Consider the following 17,542-nt stretch of genomic DNA (forward strand, 5'->3'; position numbering starts at 1 on the left):
TTGTACTTGGTACATAATGTGCAGTTGTGTAGAGGCCACAGCCATTGTATAAGTGCATGAGATCCCCTTTCTCATGAGATTGGCTTTCTCTTGTCACTAAGGGGACTCAGGACCTTTGCTATAGGAGTCCATAGCAGAGAATTGAAGAGAGAAGGTCGGTCCTCTGATGGACTGGGGCAGGTGTGCAAGGGAGGCTGAGGCTGCTCTGGCTGGCCTGGCTTTCAGGCTTCTGCAGCTGCTGTGTCCCAGCTCTGGGTCTGTGTAATCATAAGTGTGGCTTCTCCACATTCCAGACGATCATTCACCATGAGGTTATTCCAGCATTTGCCTAGGCGCCATTTGTAGAGGGATTCGCTAAAGTCTGTCACTGCATGGCCTGATGCAGCTGTCTTGGGCCACCAGAAGCTACATCTCAGTGAAACAACTGGCTCCTTCAGGGTTTCAGACCGAGTGCCCTGTACACTTCCTGCCTTGATAACTTATTACTGTAAGTGGAATAAGTTGTAAAGAGCAGAGATTTATTTGGATCATGGGTCGATGTGGGGCTACTTTAGAGAAGGCGGCAGTGTCCTTGCTCATGGGACTCTCTGTAGGCTTCCATAGTGACCCAGGATATCATGCAGTAAGACAGGGCATGTAAGTTCAGCCTTTCTCCCTCTTATCAGAAAGATATGTACCCACTGGGTTACAGCCCCAACTTTATGAACTTACCTACCCTTATTCTCTGCTAAAGGCACCACACAGAGGAGCTGAGGTAACTTCCTACTTTCCTAACGTTCACAGCAGAAATTAATTTTCCAATAAAAGTTTGCTGAAGACATTTAAACTAACAGCAGGAGGTAACATCAGGTGTGTGAATATTTGGGTATAAATAACGTTTCTTATTCAGCATGCTTATGTTTTAATTCTGAGAATACTTTATTAGTTTCTGTAATCCAACTCTGGATAGGAGACACTTACTACATGCATAATTAGCACTATGTGTTACCCTTATACAAATGGTAAAAATAAGTTTAAAGTTTCAAGACCAGCATGGCTATAAATTTCTATGTAGTGTTAACCCAACATGGTAAATTGCAACATGTTTCTCCAAGTTAATATGTATATATCAGTAGTATGTTTCATATATATATGATTTACATCAAATATCTATTATATTTGTGTTATATGTGCTATATATATGTCATATATGTGTATATGTTAGACTCTAGTAGCTGTAACAACTTTTCCAGGCTCTGCAAAATTTTGAACAATTTGAACAAGATTGTAAAGATATCCACTGTACTCCATTTAAACAAAAAAGGAGAAACCAAGTCCCAGAAAACAGCACAGTTGCTGCTGTAATCTGACACCATTTTTTTTTAAATTAGCTTCTCAGTCATCATCTGCCAAGGCCATATTCTAGTAATGTCGGGTTTTCTCAGGCCACTCATGTACTGCAGGTACAGGTGCAGTCTAGTTTACATTTGTGGGGTGGGGTGGGGGTGTAGAACAGAGCTGTCTTCCTTCTGCAACATCAGAAGATACCAAAAAGAGAATCATGTGAGACTTGGTTCTACTTTTCCTGCTCGGGCACAGAGGCCAGGGCTCTGCAGAGAAGTGCGCCCTCTGCCCAAGCCCTGACTTCCTTTCTCTGGGGCCAGGGCTCTGCAGAGAAGTGCGCCCTCTGCCCAAGCCGTGACTTCCTTTCTCTGGGGCCAGGGCTCTGCAGAGAAGTGCGCCCTCTGCCCTCTGGTGATACTGCTCTAAGGCTCCACACAATTCCGTAAGCGGTAAGCGTTAAATCTGTATTTGTTTTTTTTTTTTGTTTTTTTTTTGTTTGTTTGTTTTTGTTTTTGTTTTTGTTTTTGTTTTTTCGTAGAAGAGCTGGCTATGGAAACAAATCAGACTTTAGGGCCCTGAATAGATGTGGCTTTTTCTTCTCCATGATTCTCCATTGGGTGGAACTGTAGAGATGGGCCCCATGCTGTGGTCCTGTAATAAAGTAACTGTTGTCCAAAGAAGTGAGAGATGAATGGGTAAGGTAAGGAGTGAAGAGAAGGTGGTGGTGGGAGGTGGCTGGGAAGGTGAAACTGACTGTCCTATTCACCGGTGCTCGGTTTCTCTTCCTTGGGAATGCCTTTGTTTCCAGTCTGAGGGCTACCTCCCTTGCTCCTCAACTCTGTGCATGGGTCTGGCACCCGAGCCAATATACAATTCAAGGGTTCCGTGGGCTTCCTCCTCCATGGGCTTCTGTCATAGAAGAACAAGAAGTGAGGTAGCAGAAAGGACAGAAAGACAGGAAGGAAGGGGGATTGAGTGGAGAGAGAGAGAGGATGGACAGGGAGAGGGAAATGGCTTTTCAAGCCCCCAATTTACTAATCTCTGGGGTCATTTGTCTTCTTCCTTATACTAGTTTGCGGTAACCACTTTCAAGCACAGAGCCCTTGCAAATTGACATAGCTGGTGCTGGTGTCTACAGCTTACATACTAGGTGCATCTATGTTCTAGCGACTTTTCTAAATACCTGCTGGTTGTTAGCTAACTTTAATGCTTGTAGGAAGTTAAATGTTTTGTAGTCTTTCTCTCTCTCTCTCTCTCTCTCTCTCTCTCTCTCTCTCTCTCTCTCTGTGTGTGTGTGTGTGTGTGTGTGTGTTTAAGATGAAGAATCAGGATCTATTGAGTGAAAGTCATCTGGCAAGTTCACAAGGCAGAGATTAATAGATGCACTCAAACCCAGGCAGCTGGAAACCCAGGCAGCACAAGTGCCTAACTGAAGCCCATACAACCTGCATTCTGTGCTCCAGCACTTCACAATAACGTTAAGCTTGGTGATGTGATCTCTTCCCTCCAGAGGGACATTAGGCAGGAGGGAATCTAATTATAAAGACCATCTGCAGCTATCTGTTTCGAGGCATTTTGGATACTTGAATGTTGGTAATTTGACATCCTTTAGCACAACAGCATGGCCAGTGATATCCTTTGCAAATGACATTGTCAATCATCAGTGTTTCTCTTTACAAAAGGCACATTCGGTGGCCAGGAACACCCTTTACAAATTTAGGTGGCTGTGCCTCCTATGTCAGGCAAGACTGGAGAGCTGTTTTGAAGTAAGATGAATGTTATAACCAGACATCTGATGTGGAGTGAGTTAATGGAAGAGACACTTATTTTGCCTCACGGTTGGAGGCGATACAGTCTGTGACGGCAAGGAAGGCATGGCCATCGAAGTGGATCTTGGGTGTTGCAGCAGGACTGTGAGACTGCTTGCCTCACATCCAGACAGATCAGGGAGCAGACAGACAGACACATGTGGATGTCCACCTGGCTTTCTCCTGTTTTGTTTTGTTTTGTTTTATTACTCAAAGATTCTATGCAATGAGATGCTGCGGTCCATGTCTGGGGTAACCATTCCCCTAATTTGATACTCTCTTAAAAAGCCCCAAAGTTTTGCTTCACCTAATCCAATCAAGTTGACAATCAAAATTAACTATCACAGACCCTTCTCGCATTATTCCTAGAGCTGAAAGAGGAAAAGGAATAAGACACATTGGACAAGACAAGATATGGAAGCAGCAAGTGTGCCCTTAGTGAGCTCTGTGCTTATATTCCCCAAATCCTTCCTACGCAGCTGATCACTTGTCTTCACCGCAGAGCCTTCACTTTCTGACTTCTGACTAAGAAAGCTTCCATAACTTCCCCCTTTGCCTCATCTTCAGATCTCCCTTCTCTCAGCAGTGTCAAATTCCAAGCATGATCAGTTTATCATTTCTCTTCCTAATTTCAGTCAAACACTTTTAAATTATTTTTTAATCTATAGGACCAAGAAACTTTGGAAGGGGACATTGTATCCTATGGTGACCGTTCCACCATATCAGGAGCAGAGACAACCTTGTAGTCCTTCAGTGCAGGGCAGGGGGACACCTTGGGTATGACCAGCCACTAAGACTGAAAGGTAACATACAGTATGTCATGACCAAGGTGGTTGCATGAAATGCTGTTGAATTTGGAGGCCTTCTTGAGTTGGGATGACGACTTTTGGTTAGTGCAGTGTGTGATAGGTTAGGACAGATCTGGGGAAAAGGGAAGAGGCAAAGATGGGGACAGATGAAGGGCCTTGAGTCTGCCTGAGTCCAGAGTGGTCCTGGTTTCTGACATTTCATATGGATTTACAGCTGACCAATGTCTTCTATTTCACCTCATAATCATCACTGCTATTGTCATAGTTAATTTTAATATGCATATTAAATATTTGATATTCACACACAAATTGTCTTATTCTAATTGGGCATTCAGTTTTACTCCCATGCCTCAGAACAAAGGCAAAGGCAAGTATATAAGCATATAGTTAGTTAAAAGCATTTGAAAAACTCCATCCGTACTGAACATTTGTCAACTTTTCTCCTTAAGAATGTCCCCAAACAGAGGCTCCAGGGAGTCTATAAGAGTGATTCTAGCTGAGACTCCTAGCACTGGGGAATATGGAGCCTGAAGTGGTCACCTCCTGTAGCCAGGCAGGACTCCCAATGGAGGGATAAGGACACCAATCCACCCACAAAACCTTTGACCCAAAATTTGTCCTGTCTACAAGAAGTACAGGGACAAAGATGTCACAGAGATCGAGGGAATGGCCAACCAATGACTGGCCCAACCTGAGACCCATCCCATGGGCAAGACCAATTCCTGACACTATTAATGATACTCTGTTATGCTTACAGACAGGAGCTTAGCGTGACTGTCCTTTGAGAGGCTCCACCCAGCATCTGACTTAAACAGATGCAGAGACCCACAGCCAAACATTAGGTCGAGTTTGGGAAGTTTTGTGGAAGAGTTGGCAGAAGGATTGAGGGACCCACAGGGCATAAAGACTCCACAGGAAAACCAATAGACTCAACTAACATGGACCCATGGCTCCCAGCGACTGAACCACTAACTAAAGGGTATACACAGGCTGGACGTAGGCCCCCCTGCACATATGTAGCAGATGTGCAGCTCAGTCTTCATGGGGGTCCCCCAACAACTGGAGCAGAGACTGTCCCTGACTATTGCCTGCCTGCCTGTGGATCTTATTCCCCCAACTCGGCTGTCTTGTCTGGCCTCAGTGGGAGAGGATGTGCCTAGTCCTGCAGTAGCTTGATGTGCTAGGATGGGGTGAAAACCAGTGGGGGAGGGTCTTCCTTTTCTTAGAGGAGAAGGGGAGGGAATGTGTAAGGGGGGGGTTGGAGGAGAGGGGGGCTGCAATGAGATGTAAAGTGAATAAATAAATTAATTAATGAAAAAAAAGAAAAATTCTCCAAACAACACAATAGAAAACTCTGTGTTACATGTAATTGTATTTTGTATTATGACCATCTGGAGATGAATTACAGTTGATAGGAGGATGAAATGAGATTATATATAAATACAAACACATGTATTCAAGGTATTCAAACATCATTCCACTTGGGTGCCTGTGTGTGTATGTGTGTGTGTGTGTGTGTGTGTGTGTGTGTGAGACCCTGAAGCCAATCCCTTGCTGACACTAAGCGGTGGACCCAGTAACTCCCCACTTCTCATAAGTGCCTCCCATAGGAAATTCTCAAACTTTTTACCTAAGTGAAAACATTGCTTTTCCAGGAGTCTGCCTCACAGGAAATGTTGAACAAATGTCTTGGCTGCTGCTGCTAGTCATAGAAACAGCAAAGATGCAATCGCTTCTTGCTAGTGTTTACAGAAGTGTACAGAATGCCTTCTACACACACATCATCTTCATTGCACACGTGAGAAACTGAGGCAGGCAGATGATGTTGCCAGGTCCCAGTTACAAGTTGGAAACTAGGGCTTGAGCTCAGTGGGCAAGCCTTCACTTCCACCTGCTGAGCTGAGCGTATCCCAGTGCAGAGCCCTCCGTAAGCAGAGGATTCAGCACCTTCAACAAAGTACTCACAATTCTGCCTCAGTGAGCCAAACCCAAGAACACTTTGGATGCTTCCCTAAAAGTGGATAAAGTCATTCTCCTACTCTGCTAATGGGATGGCCAAACTGCAGTCCCGTATAAAATTTTGGAAAGTCTCACAGAAGACATAAGACATATTAAACTTGTCTGTTTCCTTTGGACCAGTATTAACTTTAAGGAATATACAACTAGGAAGCCAGCCCCAAGAAATATGATCCATCTGAAATGTAGGACAGTAGAGAAACAGTTAACAACATTATAACGTGGCTACTGAGACGGGATACTTTGCTCCATAAAAGAAGACTTCAAACAGAAAAGCACATCTGTGGTGTCTTTGTAAGCAGTATGAAATAATAGCTATCATGTAAGAAAAAAAAAACCTAGATGTTGTTTAATTGCCAAAAGCACACCCAGATGAAGGGTGGCCCAAGTCCCAAGGGTGAATAATTGCTAGTACCTGTGAGGGTAGATGTGGGCTAAACCTGGTTCTGTCTGTCCTGTCTGTCCACAGAGTTCTTGGGAAACAGGTGCCACTGAATAGACCTCTCATGGTTACAGTGTATATTAAAGGCTTTTGGACTCACCCATGCTTGTGAGGTTAGTCTGCCTGTCCCAGGACTATGATGGCCAACACAGGAAACAGGGTAGATGATGTACAGGGATGGCCATTAGGTGGGAGTCATGAGGGCATTCTGCACAAAGTCTTATCCATATTCACTAGTTGTGCTTACTCTCAACTTGGCAGGACAGAGAATCAACTAGGCAACCAGTCTCTTGTCATGCCTGTGCAGGAGATGGGGTAGGTGGGTCAGATTAACTAAGGGGGAGGTACCATTCCCTGGGCTTGGATCCTAGACTGCATAAAGAGGGGAGAGTGTATCACTGTTCATTCATGAGTTTCAGCTACCCCTCCCAGGTGCCTGGATATCACCGTTCCAAGGACACCCCTCTCTGATCTTGGAGTTCCACTAGCAGGGCAGGCCTCTTATACAAAGGATCCAGTTCTCTTCCTGGCTGCAATCTCAGCATTCCTACATGGAATGAAACAATGGTTCTTCCTCAGGACCTCCTTGCTGGGGGAGCCATGGAGTAAAGAATACATACATACGTGTGTGTGTGTGTGTGTGTGTGTGTGTGTGTGTGTGTGTGTGTGTGTGTGTGTGTGTGTGTGTGTGTGTAAATGTTTTCCTATGAGTACTCCAGAGTTTCATATAGGTTCTAGTAAATTGGCATCTACATTTATATACCCCACCACCACTGTGTGTGTATATATATGCAGGAGTATACTCCAAAGCCAGTGTAGGCCCTCTGTCTTAACTCCTTGAGATAGGGTCTCTCACTGATCTGGGAGAGCTCAGGAGACAGGAAGCTCTACCCATCTGTCTTAACATTCTTGAGCTAAGGGCTGACAGGCTCAGGGCCCCACAACACTTTTTGAGGTACTAGGCATTTGAACTCAGGTACTCACGTTTGTGCAAAAAGTGGCTTTGCCCACTGTACCATTTCAAACACAGCTCTCTACTGTCCCCTTTAAGATAAGGACCTTGACGATCTTTGGATTCTGGCAGCTTCAAGAAAGCAACTTCCATGGATACCGAGGGATGAGTAATAGGAGTCTATGGTGAGGAAGAAATGCTATTAGATTTGGTATCTTCAGTGTTCCCCTGGGAAGGGCTAGGCTACAGCCAGGCAGACTACAGCAAAGCAGATTGCCCTTTCTGAAGTCAGTGCCTCTCCCCAGAGACATCATTTGAGCCTGCACAGTCTAGAGCTAGCTGAGCTGAATTAGGTAATCTCCCCAAGGGCAGAGCAAACAGGAGCCTCCAATCTTCTGATGCTCTAGCTGATGTACACTCCCCATTCATAGGATGCCGGAGGCTGCTCTACCTGATACTAGAACAAGAGCACAGAACACCCAAGGGCAGAGGAGCAGGGCTGCGCATGGAGCCTGGTGCGGTAGGGATTCCATGCCCTGGTTTGTGGGAAGCAGGCATTTATTGCCTCAGTGTCCCCATTATTAAACTGACAGGAGCAATTAACACTGGCGCCAGTTCGCAATTGTAGAACATTTTACAACATGCAACACATTTTGAGTGAATGCTTTTTTTGATTTTTGATATTTATTAGGAACCTCATGCCCACATCTAACAATGAATAAAGGCACCATGTAACACAGAACATGCTGTTTTATCTAGACAAGTTCTGCTGGTGTTATCATACAGCTATCATCTGTCTGTCACCCATTCATCCATCCATCCATCCATTTTGGGACCAGCTATCCTTGAACTCATATATAGAAGGCTTGACCCTCCTGTCTTCAGACTGTGCATTGTCTATTCAGAACTCTTTATGGGGCTGAAGAGGCCCACACCAAGCCCTTATCACAAACCTTCTATGGAGAATGACTTTGTTTTAATACAAAGAATAGAATAATTTTTCCAAAATTATAGAATTAATTTTTGCAAAACCAAGGAAATAAAGCTTCCATCATGACTTTTTACCTCAGTGAGCCACAACACTGGGTCTGTGGCATTATGGCATTCTCTGAAGCTGATATGCTTCTATCTCTTTAATTTAAAAAAAAAAAAAAAAAGCTAGGTAGGGGGAGCTGTGACTGCCGCACTCTCCTGGCCCTGCGCTGAATGCAGTGGCAGTCACGCTGGGACTTGTTGTTGGTACAAAAGGCACACAAAGGCCGGGCGACCAGGTTGATGATGGCCACCGTGAGATTCTGAGGGTCCTTCGGGCTGCGGCTGCGTCTAGTTTAGGAACAGCTGTATCGGGCGTTGGCTCTGGGGGAGCCGGGCAGCGCGGTCGCCGCTGCAGCTGCTGCTGGTCCAACCGGGCGGTGGACCAGTGGACCACCGTCCTCTGCATCTACGCCCCCCAGAGAGGACAGAGCAGCTCTGGCAGCGCGCACCGGTGAGGAGTTGCTACCATGGCATCCTTGGGTGGGGTGGGCCCAGCTCTACCTCCTCATCTTAGTTCCGGAGGGGCTCTGACTGTAAGCTTTGTCTTTTTAATTTCCACTCCAAGTTGCAGAGAGTGGTCACAAAGGGCCCGCTGCTGTAATGTAGAGTAGGGTCCCCACTATTGGTATTTATACAGTGGCATTCTCAGAATAGTTTATTACTTAGTCTGTAGTTGCCCTAATTTTAATCTCATGTTCTTAACCAGCCAGTTCTCAGTTACCTTATATAATAATACTCAAAAGCCTTATGGTAAAAAACACATTCTCCTTATTTCATTTCACTCTAGGAAATAATTAAATTCTTAGAAAGAGTTCTGTAATTTTAGAAAAGTTCTCTCCCACTCTGCTGTCCTTTTTGCTTGCCTGCTTTTTTTCTTAAAACAAGGTCAATGGAGAGCGTTGCCTTCAAGCCTGATATGCTGATAATTTTAGCTTTAATCTTAACTTGCTGTGTCTCTGAAAATGGGAAAAAGTCTCTACCGTTTGAGCCAAAGACAGGATGGGGCTTGGTTCCAGGTGTTTTCCAAAAGTAAGCTGCCACAAACCCACATGGATCTCTTTATTTCTGCACCAACCAGTATGGAAGTAGTCCACAATCAGCCCCACTTATTTGTCTTAGGTTGAGTTTTAAAAGCACCCACTGACAGCCAGATAAGAAGTAGGACAGTGTGAGGTTCTCATGTCTCCTGAGTGTTGCTGGTGACTAACCAGCTCTCTTTTCTTTGCCTTGACAACCCCATTCTGTGTGGTTTCTTGTCTTCTTGGCTTTTGGCTGCCCAAGCTACCCCACCTCCACCCCCCATGATCCTCAAGACTCTGTCTAGGTCCCTTTCAAAGGAACCAAGCTAGCTTACACCATCTTCCTGTGTCCCTGCTGTTGTGCTCAGATTATGAGAATGACTGTAAGAACTGTTGAATGCTGTTCCAGTGTTTCCCATTTTTCCCATTAGAAGAAAAGTACAGTCACAGTTTTGAAGAACAAAGACAGCTTATCAGAGTCCTTTGCTTTCTGCTGGACTGGCCCTCAGCAGCCCTGTGCTCACATGTCAGCTCAACTAGACCTTCGTGACACAGCCCCCTAGAATTCACTCACAATCTGTGCCTCAGTTTCTCTTCGTCCAAGACACTGATGGTCATTGCTCACATGACGGAGGTATCATTGAGACATCAAATGTTTGTGAAGATAGCTAGCTTGGACTAGGCAGTGTGATGCTAGTGAGTATTTGATTCATTTCCATCTTGTCTATCCATCCATCCTCCCATCCATCCATTCATCCATCCGTCCATCCACACATACATCCATTCACTCAATCTATAAAACACGCCAAATAGCTTCATTTATTAGTTATCCCTCAAAAACCGAAGTTATAAATGGGCTTTTGGCTGAGTGCATCTTACACAGCCCTTGCTTTGAGCTAAATGCTCTTCACTGTTCTCCCAAGCTGTTCTTATACCTTTGACCTAGGAAAGCAGAGCTAAAGCTTCCTCATTGCCATGGAGCTGTTCTCTGAGGGGAAGGAAGACTGACTCCTCTTGCATACCATTCCCTAAACACACCGTGGTGGCAGTAACAATGACTATACTGGCCATGTCCACCAGGAGTCCAAGTCAGTTAAATGTGCTCAAATGTGCCAAATTGGAGATCGGAACAAGTCCCATTACTATTCTGATCTTGGACAGCCAGGCGGCCATTCACTCTGTATAGACATTGCCAATCCTGTGACCATTTTTAATCTCTACTTTGTCTTTCTCCTTTCTCTTTGATATTTTTCCTTAAACGCTACACTTAACACATGCTGGATTTCAGTGTCTAGGAGGGAGATGTTGTACCTTTCCCTGAGGGAGAAGAGAACAGAGAAGCTGGAAAAAGCCCTGGATCGGGAACCAGAAAGTGTGACTTTAGCTCTACTGGCTTGTCTTTGTGCATAACAGAAAACCGTTTGTCCTCATAGCTGAGATAAGAAGGTTTGGGGAGAGACTCTTTAACTTTCCTTGGAGTCTTAAGTATATGATCTCAACAGCTCTCTTTGGACTCTGGTCACTGCCTTGGAAATATTCAATCAAATAAAATACTTTTCACTTGTGTGGTCAAAATTAGAAATGATCCAATAGCCCTGTTCTGCAGGTTACAAGATGCAAGATTGAGGGAGTAGGAGATCAGTGTACTCTTATTTGAAAAAAGGAGTGGTCTACCCAAGGTAGCTTTTCTTATGTAGATCACTGAGTTCTCAGACCCCAAGCCCCAAGTTCTGGTTCTTGCTTTGCAGGTGACAGGAAGTCTGGGAATTAGTTTCCTTATAGCAATGTAGCATCCAGACAGACGTTTGTTTTTAAAATCCTGCTTCTGATTGTGTTGTCTCTTACCTAGGCCAGGAGACAAAGGCTCTGCAGTCTATAGACAGCCTTTCACTTCTTCCAAAAAGATAAAAGCTTGAAGTCAGTCAGGCACCTCGTGAGTGGTGGTTTATCTTTCATGCACATCTTTATTTCATTAAACTGCTGAGCACTAGAAAGGAGCACACATGTGAATATTATGGGTCTCTAGGATTTGTGGACATTTCTATACAATAGTAGGTTTAGCAGTTCCCCTTATTAAACACAACACATTTAACTGTTAGAAATCCCCAGTAAGACAAAGGGAATGTTGGATAAAATGCACGCACACTAAAATATTATCCACTGTCTGGAATTGAAACTTAACTAGGTATACATATATTTATAACTCTTATTGTCTAACTCTTATGATCCTACAAAAGCAAACATCTAACTGTTGGATTAGGCAATAGCTGCTTTGCATGTAAAGATATTACATTATTATATTTTGAAGCTCAGTGTGTAAATTTTATTCAGTCTATGTTGGCTTCCCACCCCCCGCCCTCCCACTGTTTTTATTTATCAGTGTTTTGGTTAAGTGCTTGTGCTGGGTGACTGCTTTAGAAAAACTCTAGTCCTGGAGAACATACCTGTTCAACTCATCTCTGAGATGCATCTAAGAGTGAGGAAAGAACCGCCCAAGACTGAATGGATTTGTTCTGAGACAGACTTGGGTTAGAAAGGTGGCTTCTCATCATAGTGATTCTGACATTTCACCCCTCAGAGCTTCGAGCTTCCTGCTTTTGAACAGATGATCAACCTCACCACAGTGATCAGGTAACAGGCACATAAGTCCCTGGTGTGGTGACACCGGGTAGGCTTCTTCAGCAAGGTAACTTTTTAAAACAATGAGCGAATTCCTCGTGTCTTCTAAAAGCTACATGCTATGCATCAACTCTTGCCAAATTTAGGAGATTTTAGCCATATTTGTATTAATGTTATATTTAGCAGCTTTACCAAGATATAATCCATAGGTCATACAGTTCGCTTGTGTGTTACGTTTATAGATTTTTAATTGTGAACATAGACAGGGCTTTTTTATTTTCTTGCCAGTGTAAGACCCTCCCTGCCTACCATGGTTATTTCTATATATCACAGAACCAACCTGTACCTGATTCAGGGTATAAACCTAGATGTTTATTCTTTTGATCTGGGAATGAGAGTGTATGCACAATGGCGCAATGTGTACACCAAGTCGCTAACTTGTACACACTGCTGAACGCCTTCATATCTGTGATCAAGAACCCGAAACGGAGGGCGGAAGAGGAGTCAGGCAGCTCTGAGGAACTGGCAGCAAAGGAAGCAAGAGAGGCCTGGGTCACGCGAAGGACTTCAGGAAACCAGGGGAAACGCTTGGGTGCTGTTCTTAGGTGCTTTCACGGCTGCTCTGTGGAAATCTCTATGTGTTTGTGTACACACCAAGTATCCTTCGCCTTAACTTCTCATTGTGGTGTTGGCGGAAATGCATTTTATTTCTGTGTTGGATTGCTCAGGTATATGAGGCTGTGGTGACCATGACTTGGCTTCCAGCATATGGCCCACAGTACTGACCCTGGTGACACAGGCAGGGTCTACTGGGCTAGATCTCGCTCTGTTGATTCACAGGGTGAATTATCTGACTTTTCCATTTTGCAAAGACTCTGTTTTAACCTATTCATCTCTGCTGACTCAAGCTTTGCTCTGATCTGAGACGGTAGGGCAGTCTTTCTTAATGGATCACTGGAGGTTAAAAGCTAGAAGTCTGCCTGCCTTTGGCTTCCTACCGCTGTGTTGAAAACACTCAAAGGTAAGTTTTTGCCATGCCCAGCAGGGTTGATGGCTTGCATATTTGTTTGGGATTGTGGAGTTTTAGTTTTATCTACAGATAAATGTGCACCCTGCTCTCAGGAGAGGGCTCGGTGCCTTGCTACGTTTATTTGCCATGAATGTGTTAACCGACTGTTTCTGGGGACACAGAGACCTTTTTGATAGGTTAAGCTGCAGAGAGCTGTGGCTGCCGAGTACAGCAGCATTGTGAAGGGCCTCAGGAGATGCCACCCCTGCATCCCACCCAAGTCCTCTCCAAACAACCTCTGCTTCACTGAGTCCTCAGTGTTTCAAGTCTATTCAAGAGGCTCTGCAATGTAACAGAAACCCTATATAGGATAAAGCAAGAGATGGCTCTAGTTATGTTTCTGTGCCAATCCGGTAGGAAAGCCTGTCTTCTCGTTTCCTTGGTAACAGCCAGGTGTCTGTGTTGTAGCTTCTAGGAGGTCGGCTTTGATCTTGCTGCTTCTGTTCACTTTGTTGCAGCCTAGACCCCTTTGGTCTTCCACCCTCCACACACTGCTTATCTCTACTGGAGCACAGCCTTGGATTCAGGGATTCTGGGGCTTTGTTTACTGATCGTGCCTGACATTGGGACTCCTGGCTGTTTGTTTCAAACCGTGTAATTCACAGACACTTTTGCATCAGTTAGTGAGTAAAACTGGGATGTCTTTCTTCCTACTCCCCAAATGAAGCCACACAGTGCCAAACCTTGCTGGGAAGCTCAGGTGGCCAAGATAGGATATTTCTGCTGAGAAGGCACAAAGGACGAGGCAGAAACACAGTACTCTAATGTCAACAGTGGATGGCAGCTCCAAATTTCAGAGCCAAATGAATGACCGATTCAGCAGCTGGCCAGGAGGAGTGTCTACCTCATTCCCTCGCAGACACTGCAGTGCACCCCATTGTTTACACCTGGAGGAAGTGTGTGAATTGGTGAACAGAAACCATCCCATGCCATTTCATAGGTACATGGGATGCAGTGTACACAAGCACAGACAGCGACATCTAGAAGGTGCACAGACTATCCACACTCTGCTAGGTTCCTTTAGACACAGTCCAATAGTTTTTTATGTAGACATTGTTCCTGAATGGTAGGCACATGGCCATGTATTACAGATGCTGAAACTTAGGCACAAAGAGATTGCAGAATTGGCAGATGATGAGAAGGCTCCAGAAAGTTGTATAATGCTGTGTTCTTTCACAAACCATGGGGACCAGCAGTTTCCCTCGTCTTTGAGCGTTAGAGGCCGTCTGATTGCCTTGGTGCTCCCAGGGAACCGACAGGCTCTTCAGTGACAGATCTCTGGTGCGCTGGCCCAGTTTTCATTCTCTCCATTGGGTCTAACTTCCTGCTTCCTCATGATCAGTTCTCATAGAGTTTTCCAATTTCAGTAGCATCTTTCTAGAACCAACTCTGCCCCCCTCTCATTATTTTCCCATCTTCACTCTTATTTTCATTGGGGTTAATCCTATGACCTTATTTCTCAGCTCTGGAAATTAAAATTCAACCTAGTCTTCAACAATTCTTCCTTCTGAATGTATCGAATGTATCAAAGATGATACTTTGCTCATAAATGTCCTGCTCTCAATTCTAATTAAGAGCCCTCAGGTGAGGAGCACTTCCAGAGGACACGTGTATCCAGTCTGAATCTGTAAGTCTGAGTGCATTCGTTTTAGCTTTAGGTGGTCTCTGTTTGTGGCACCTGGTACTGTGTTTATGTGTAGAGGGATGGATTGTTTCCATTCACAATACATTTGTTGGAGCTGAGAGTGCTTTGTATCTTCTGTTGCTACTCAAACACCACAGCCTGGGTAAATTATAAAGAAAGTAAGTTTGTCGAGCATCACAGCTCTGGTTGAAGGTCAAGTGGCACTTTTGGTGTGTCCTTGTTGCTTCTTGTTGGTAGAGTCCCCAGGCTGAGGAGTCATCATGTGGCAAGAACAAGGAGTGTGTGCATCTTCTCTGCTCTCGGCATCTTCTGATAAAAGCTCTAGCAGTCAATCATGGGCACATCACTCTTGCTCTAGACCACATCAGCTTCCAACAGTCCCCTGAACTCACAGCTGGGTTAAGTCGGTTCCTTCCGCAGGCTTTGCAGTGGGGATGAAATTTCAGCATGTCTTATAAACCTGCATCTGCTCTATTTCATGGTTGCATTTAAAATAAGCATTTAAGGAACAGTTTTTATTTAAGAAAAATAAAAAAACTCGACTGTTTCTCTGCTAGCTTTAGAAAACTGCATTGATTGGCTATGATGAATGCCAATCAAAATGTCCCGTGAAAAATTAAGTGACACCAAGTCACTGAGAAATTGTCTTCAGGGATGGGTCTGCTGTAGCATTTGGTGATTAATTTGCTCTAATCTCCCCAGTAGTGGTGGTGTGAATTCCTCTCTATCCTCCCCAATGCTCTGGATTCCTGAAGGACACATACACACATGCAGCCTTATATTTAATATGCCTTAATGAGCTCAATGGCTAGGTCACTCCTAAACTTCCACATTGCTAACGTCTCCCCTTCAATACTCTTGGATTATTACTTACTAAAATCTATATTCCATGCTTGCTAACCCAGACCCAGTTTGGGGGCGCTCTGGGGCCACTCTTCCCAGCTCTCACATGGCTGATATGCCTCTCTTCCTGCAGCTCTCAAGCCCAGATCTCATTCCTTCTCTGACATGGAGATTCTCCTTCTCTCTCTCCTGTGTTCCTTGTCCAGAAACCTAAACGTCACACCCCTGTCTCCCTGCCCAGCCACTGACTGCCAGCAACTTTATTTACCAATGAAAGCCAACTAGGGGCAGGGACCCTCAGTGTCTTATATGCATACATGTGAGTTCCCATGTAATTTGGGGAACCAAATTAACTTGAGTAGCATTAGAACCAATCCACAACAGTCTACACTGAATTTTGAGTTCTCTTTCTAGATTGTATTGATCGTCCAGAAATGATGACTCACGGGAGCTTGAATGATGACTCCTGCAGACATGTTATCCTGTGGAAGTGTGGGCAGGTTGGGATGTAGCTGAGAGGTATAGTGCCTGCGAGCATGTGTGAGGCCCTGGGTTCCATCATCAGCATCACTGTGATAAGTAAACACATGGGGACATGGATACTTCACCTTCCTCTTGGAATGTGTTTAAACAAAATCACTTATTGTCCAAATTTCCTTAACATATTACCAATCCTATCTCCCTTCAAACAGCTCTTATATGTGGTCATGTCTAAGAAAAGTTTGAAATTATAAAGTATTTCATAACCATTATGTTATAAGCATATAAATAGAAAATTCGGTCTCCTGACTTATTATCATTGTAAAAGCTTGTCATTTCCCCCTTTTATTTCTTAAAAGCAGAGGCTGTTTCAAAGATTAGTGGTTTTTAAGATCTTCCAATGGGTACATTTTCTATCTCTAAGACAAGTATTTGGCATATGTGTCCTGCGTGTATACTTTACATAGCTTCCCACATGGGTTTTCATGGGTTCTGGGTATCCAAACTCCAGGTCTTCATACTTGGACAAAAAGCACTTGACTCACTCAGCTGCCTCCTGATCTTAATATTTGTCTTTCAAACATGAGATTTTTGTCTGTGTTAACTCACCGTCTGGATTTTAAGAATGTTTTCTGGCATGACTGTGCAAGGGGAGATGTGACACAGCTCCTGCCCCCGGAGCATCACTAGGCTGTTGATCCCCATGATCCCCATGTGAAGGTTGCTGCTCCCTGAAGCTGATCTGCTGTCTTTACTACTCTACTTTCAATCTTTCTTTCTGGGAATATACTTCTCCCATTACTCAGAGCTAATCACAACCATAATAAGTGAAACAGATAAGGATCTTGGGAATGAGGGATGGAGGTGGTCATGAGGCTGTGGAGGACAAGGAACAGGCCTTCTGCTTGGCCTTCAGGGCCATGGGAAAGGATCTAGACAACATAACCGCAAGGGCCATAAAAGCCTACATGGTCCTTTCTAGAAAAACTTCATTGCCAGACTTGGCCTTGAGTTTGGAATCATGAGGAGACACATGTACCCTCTGGTCCAATGGCTGCCTTAATTAGCCAGGGTGAACTTGGGGACATCAAAGATAGAGAGATAAAGTGGTCTCAAGAAGAAAAAACATGACTAGAAAAAATGGGAATCTATAAAATAGAAATGAATGATAAATGAGTTTATTTTATAGGAGAAAGGCTTGCATATGGTCTAGAAATAAACAGGATTAGAAGGAGAGTATACAAGGCTATGGAACTGCTAGGATGAAGAAACAAAGATTAGAGAATTAAAAGATGGTGTATAAGCATATAAAAAGTTAGTACTTTGTTTTCCTCGATACTTGAAGAATTGGAATGATAATACCTGGAGAGGTAGTAGAGAGAGCTAACCATTTTATTTACATAAATTTTAAAACTTTGTAAGGAATAATTTTAATTTTAGCAGTTACTAACAACTGCTGCCTGCTATAGTAAAAAAAAAAAA

At 44.1% G+C, this 17,542-nt stretch overlaps 1 protein-coding gene across 3 annotated transcripts in view; it reads left to right on the forward strand.

Annotated features, from left to right (window-relative positions):
* Window positions 1–1,677: 1,677 nt before the first annotated feature.
* Window positions 1,678–17,542, forward strand: part of Sacs (sacsin molecular chaperone) — a 97,614-nt gene continuing 81,749 nt past the window's right edge. For 2 of the 3 annotated variants that reach the window (XM_031362981.1, XM_031362985.1), the window contains exon 1: window positions 8,528–8,836. The gene's annotated coding sequence lies outside the window, so the exon portion shown is untranslated. Of the gene's footprint in view, window positions 1,773–8,527; window positions 8,837–17,542 lie in introns of those variants that run through there. The other variant, XM_031362982.1, reaches the window with a different exon arrangement.

This window comes from Mastomys coucha, unplaced genomic scaffold (assembly GCF_008632895.1).
Source record: "Mastomys coucha isolate ucsf_1 unplaced genomic scaffold, UCSF_Mcou_1 pScaffold9, whole genome shotgun sequence".
NCBI classification, from domain to species: Eukaryota; Metazoa; Chordata; class Mammalia; order Rodentia; family Muridae; genus Mastomys; species Mastomys coucha.